This window comes from Phocoena sinus, chromosome 20 (genome assembly GCF_008692025.1).
Source record: "Phocoena sinus isolate mPhoSin1 chromosome 20, mPhoSin1.pri, whole genome shotgun sequence".
In the NCBI taxonomy this organism is placed as follows: Eukaryota; Metazoa; Chordata; class Mammalia; order Artiodactyla; family Phocoenidae; genus Phocoena; species Phocoena sinus.
The window spans coordinates 15,356,759-15,362,759 of record NC_045782.1 but is presented as its reverse complement, the minus strand read 5'-3'; positions in this window follow the sequence as shown (position 1 = coordinate 15,362,759).

Here is a 6,001-nt window from a genome sequence, read left to right as displayed (position 1 = left end):
TCCTAGAAGGATCAGAAACCAGTGAGTAAGCAGCAGAAAGAAAAAAGAGTGCCCTTAACCTGGGCTCAGGCTTTCTGCCTAACGCAGGTCCTTTCTGGGGTAGCAAGGAGAAGACACCTTTGAATGGAGATTGACGTTTTGGTTACTATAGTGGATTGAACATTCTCACTTTAACTTGAGACTGTCTTTTATGATTTAAAGTACATCCAACATTTTATTACCTAAAAATGGCCACAAAAAGTCTTGGGACTGCCCAAGTTTACATCCAGGGCAAGGGAAAAAAAATTAGCCCCAAAGGAAAAACATAATGAGGCAGAGGAGATGAAAATAAATGTGCTTTTATGGCTACTCTCTATGAGTCATGCTGTTCAAACAAATGAAGGGTGAGGGATTCCTATAAACAACATGGTAAAGAATATAGATTTTGGAACCAAAGAGAATCAAGTTTGAAATCTGATTCTGTCACTTCCCAGCATTGTGACCTTGGGCAAGTAACATAAGCTCTCTGAGTCTGATTCTTCTACTGTAAAATGGGGTTAACTAAGCATATCTTTCAGCGATACTTGGGAGGATTAGATAAGATAACATTTGGGAAAACACTTAAAAACATATAGATTCTCTCCCGTTCTCCACTCTGTCAAAGGATGTTGTAGGGTGGCTGGTGGGATGGGGTATGCCAGGGAAGTGATCATGAGGATGGTGACTTTTTTTTTTTTTTTTTTTTTTTTTTGCGGTACACGGGCCTCTCACTGTTGTGGCCTCTCCCGTTGCGGAGCACAGGCTCCGGATGCGCAGGCTCAGCGGCCATGGCTCACGGGCCCAGCCACTCCGCGGCATGTGGGATCTTCCAGGACCGGGGCACGAGCCCGTGTCCCTTGCATCGGCAGGCGGACTCTCAACCACTGCGCCACCCGGGAAACCCGGGATGGTGACTTTTTTACACTGTCTTCTCCGAAGGACAACAGAGAAGCAGATTGGCAGAGGGGTATCACCTCTGGATCCAGACAAAGGTGGAAGGAGACCGGTGTCGGCAGATCAAAAGCAGGACACCCCGTTCCATTTGAATTTCAGATAAACAGCAAATAATTTTTTAGGATAAAAAATGTTTAGGACCTATTTATACTTCAAAATATTAATTGCTTATCTGGAATTCGAATTAACCTGGGTGTCCTATATTTTTATCTGCTAAATCTGGCCGCCCTAAATGAGACACAGAGTTGAACTACTTGGCTGTAGTTGAGAGAATGGGCTGAGTGCCACCCAATAGGATAAGTCCCATCTTTGTTCCTATTTTTCTAATAGTTTCATGGGGTTCCAGTTGAGAGGAAATGACAAGCTGCAGTATTGAGAAATTCAGTAAGACCGAATGGAATTGAGATGCCCTCCAGCTAGTTACACACAGAAGAAGCAGGTTAAGAGGCTGGGCCCTTAGGACCACAGCACTCCCTAGCAGGCAAGCGAGCATCCGTTTATGTCTGGAAGCAAAGGGATAGATGAACACAGAAAGAACCAGAAACTTGAGATGCCTCCCAAGTTCTCTCCTAGCGCTTGCGTCTTCTGAGGCCCAGCCAGGCCCTGGCTCTCCTACTTGTTTAAAGGTGTAGCAAGGACTAGGGCAAAAAAGGTCCCCCTGAAGCAGCCCCTCATGGGGGAGGTAGGTGCTGGCTGAACGCTGACTGGGCCCTTTGCTTTGTACTCATCCTGCTTATTCCCACACAACAGAAGTGCTGCTCAGCCGTCTGGTCAGCCCCATTATGCTCTTGCCAAAAAGTGCTGAGTCCAGGGGCTGCCCTGGCCCCGTGACCTCACCCCTCTCACCCTGGGCCTCATCCTGTGAGGCTCCCTGGGCCCAGAGACAAGGTCAGGGTGTCCAAGCCATCCATAAAATTCTTCTGAGCATCTACCATGATTGTCATGTAGCCTTAGTGCTGGGGAACCCAAAGTTCAAATCGACCACATTACATTTGGGGACTGTCTCATTCTCCTCAACGTCTGTCATCACCTCCACATCTAAAAGCCCCTCCCACTGGGTAGACAGTTGCCCCACCTGTTCGTGTGATGAGCGTGTGGACTGAGAACAGACTTCACAATCCCTGTCCCCGTAGATCCATGCCCTGCAGAAGGTTAGACTGACAGAACGCGCTGTTAAAATGGAATAGAGAAAACTATTGGGAAAAAAAAAAAAGAAAACGGAATGAATGTGTTCTTTTTGAAATTCAAAGACAGTATTTTTTATCTGATAAATGTTTCTAAAACTTTGTTGCTTGTTCCCACTCATCTCTATGAGAATCTGGCACAAGATAGAATCTGACTTGGAACAAGCTATAATAATAGTTACCATTTATTGATGGTACTGGGTCCCAAAGGCTACCCTAAACACCTTCATTTCCCTTCATCTGACAGCCGTGGGTCAGGTTGGTATTATCATCCGACTCTACGCCAGAGAGGCAGGGTTGCCAGTAGGAAAAACTCTGTGCTTTCGAATCAGAGAGACGTGCATTCAAGTCCCTGTTGGGTTCCCTGGCCCAGAACCTGGCCCCTCAGATCTTTAGTTAAGTCACTGGTAAAATGGGTATCAATGATCTACTTCATGGGGTTGTTTTGAGAATAAAGAAGGTAGTGTCTGGTTCACAGTAAATGCTCTGTACACTGTAGTTATTGTTATTAAGGATGAAGAGGAGAGACCCAAACCCAGATTGGGAGAAGGGAATACAAGCTGGCCGCTCTCTTGGTTCCCACTCCTGGAGTGGCTGTGCCCTGACTTTCCTGGAAAGAGACAGCGGAGGGAGTTGGAGCTCTGAGGCCATAACCATCGTGGGGCAGGTGAAGCAGTAGTTCCAAACAATGTCGGGGGGGGAATCCTGTAGAACTTGGTTAAAAACCATATTGAGGGGACTTCCCTGGTGGTCCAGTGGCTAAGACGCCACACTCCCAATGCACGGGGCCCGGGTTCAATCCCTGGTTGGGGAGCTAGATCCCACATGCATGCCGCAACTAAGTTGATCCCAGGGCTTCCCTGGCGGTGCAGTGGTTAAGAATCCGCCTGCCAATGCAGGGGACGCGGGCTGGAGCCCTGGTCCAGGAAGATCCCACATGCCACGGAGCAACTAAGCCCGTGCGCCACAACTACTGAGCCTGCGCTCTAGAGCCCCCAAGCCACAACTACTGAGCCCATGTGCCACAACGACTGAAGCCCAGGTGCCTAGAGCCTGTGCTCCACAACAGAGAAGCCACTGCAAGGAGAAGCCCAAGCACCGCAACGAAGAGTAGACCATGCTCACCACCACTAGAGAAAGCCCACGTGCAGCAATGCAGACCCAATGTAGCCAAAAATAAATAAATAAAAATAAATTTATATAAAAAAAAAAGATCCCGCCTGCTGCAACTAAAGGAGCCCACACGCGGCAACGATCCCGTGTGCCGCAACTAAGACCCAGCGCAGCCAAATAAATATTTTTTAAAAAACACTGAGGTGCTATTTGGAAAGCATGATGGTTGCACTGGAGATTTGGTACTCCTTCTCCAGCTTCCTTGGACTTAAGGTAATTGAGGAAAGAGGACAGAGGACAGGCTGGGGATTCTTATGACCCCAGGAAAATTGGATGGATATTTGTAAATTGTTTGCACAGTGACCTTGATCTTCCCCCTTACAGTGGTTTTGTTCATGGGTTTGGGCTTTTCAATCAAACGTAAAAGCCCCACTTTTCTGCAAAAATTAAAAATTGGCTCAATCAGCCTGCATGGCTCTAACACTTCAGTAGTGTGTAGAGCTCCCAAATTGAGATGCTGAGCATGTGTGAAGCACAAACACAACACAAGCAGGTCGGTTGTGGCTAGGGTGGTGAGGACTACGTCAGTTTCACCTCTGCCCCCAGAGTCACAAAACTCCATCATTGGATGTCGTTCATTCATTCAAAACATATTTACTGGGCTTCCCTGGTGGCGCAGTGGTTGAGAATCTGCCTGCTAATGCAGGGGACACGGGTTCGAGCCCTGGTCTGGGAGGATCCCACATGCCGCGGAGCAACTACGCCCATGAGCCACAACTACTGAGCCTGCGCGTCTGGAGCCTGTGCTCCACAACAAGAGAGGCCGCGATAGTGAGAGGCCCCCGCAATGTAATGAAGAGTGGCCCCCGCTTGCCACAACTAGAGAAAGCCCTCGCACAGAAACGAAGACACAACACAGCAAAAATAAATAAATTAATAAACTCCTACCCCCAACATCTTCTTTAAAAAAACAAAACAAAACAAAACAAAACAAAAACATATTTACTGAGCTAAGAGTTTTGCCCAGAGCCAAAGATATAACAATGAACAAAACTGAGTCCCGGCCATCATAGAGGATGGCATCTAGCAGAAGCAGCAGATAATTAAGCAAACAGTTTCTTTATCTTCAAAAATAACTTTGTTTTGATAGAAATATGTCCACATTGTTCAAAACTCAAAAAGTACAGAAAACTATACTATGAAAAGTTTTGTCCTATACTCGAAACCCAAGTGCCCAGTTTCCCTCCTTGGAGCCCAATGTTTCTAAAACAATTTCTAAGTGTGATCCATGCAATCATCGGTAAGTGCAGGGTGTCATGAGAGCACTTGTTGGGGGTACCTAAGCCAGTCCAGGAGTTAAGGAATGAATGAATGAACAAATGAACAAATAAGTGTTTTCCCAAGACCCCAGTTCTGAGGAGAAAGAAAAGGAAAGTCGAGGAAGAATCACCAGCGTGGACAGCTGGTGCCTTAAGCCCTCGCACAGCCACCAGCCGGCCACGATCTCCAGGGCGACTCTGTTCTCGCCAGCCATCGATCCAGATGCCATCAATTAATCAAGCAGCAGAAACATCCTAGGTGGCACATCACGCTTATCATCAGACCAGTGCATCTGGAATGTTCTGCCTGACCTGCAAACACTTGTGTGTATACCAGAACTAGCCCCTGGATTTTTGGTTCTGAGAAAAGGGGGCTCAGACAAACCTGAGTTCCAGGCCAGAGAGATTGGCAGAGGGATTGGGAGAACTTTACTAGGAAAAGTTTCTTCCTCTCTCCAAGCTGCTATGAGATTTTCTACAGGATCTGTCACCAGAAGGAGAGTAGGATAATATGTAATAATAAACCTACGATGTGTCAGGCAGATAGTATCTCCTTTTTGGGGGTTGAGAGAAGCTGAATAACTTGCCCAGTCACCCACCCAGGGGGAGTTGGGATCTGAACTCACATCCGCCAGGCTCACCCATGGCACCCTCCACCCATGGCACCCTCCTCCTTCTCACAGTAGCTATGATTCTTGAACAACACATCCTCCCCTTCAGGGCTCCTGGGGAGGCCCCCAGTCACCACACACTCTTCTCACCAAGAGCCCTGAAATTCCAGGGGGAAATCATTTTACCTGTTAGGGTACCTTGGGCCTGTGAGACTGCTAAGGGCCTAAAGCAATATATTTTTTAAAAACCTCAAAAGATTTATTGGCTCCAAATTTGAAAAAGAAAGCTGCGAAATTAAAATGAATATTTAATAACATAGCTACAGAGAGAGTCCTGTCTACTAGCTGACCATAACTGAATTCAACTCTAGCATAGTTATACATATAAATATGGTATAATGAAGATTTCCAAGCACACACTGAACCATTTTTTTAAAAAATAGAGTTCAGAATTGTAATAATCCTTTGCATTTTTAAACAACAACCACCAAAATGTATATCCTGTATGAGAAGGGAGATGCGTTTTGATGTGTTTGTTACGACATGGGGTCTTAGAAGGTCCTGGGGTGGCGAGAGGAAAAGTAGGGGACAAGATGCACGCAGAGGCCTGTCCTCACCTCCCAGCTGCTCTGAGAGCAAGTCCACAGCAGCCAAGGCCTGCACAGCCAGCCTTGCCCACAGCAGCAGGGCCTCCCTGTATTTCTGTATCCCAGGTTTAAACAAAGCCCTGAGGGATGCCCGCCCAGCAGGCTGAGCCACCAAAGCTCTGGGATCAGGGGGAACAAAAGCAGAGGGAAAGCAG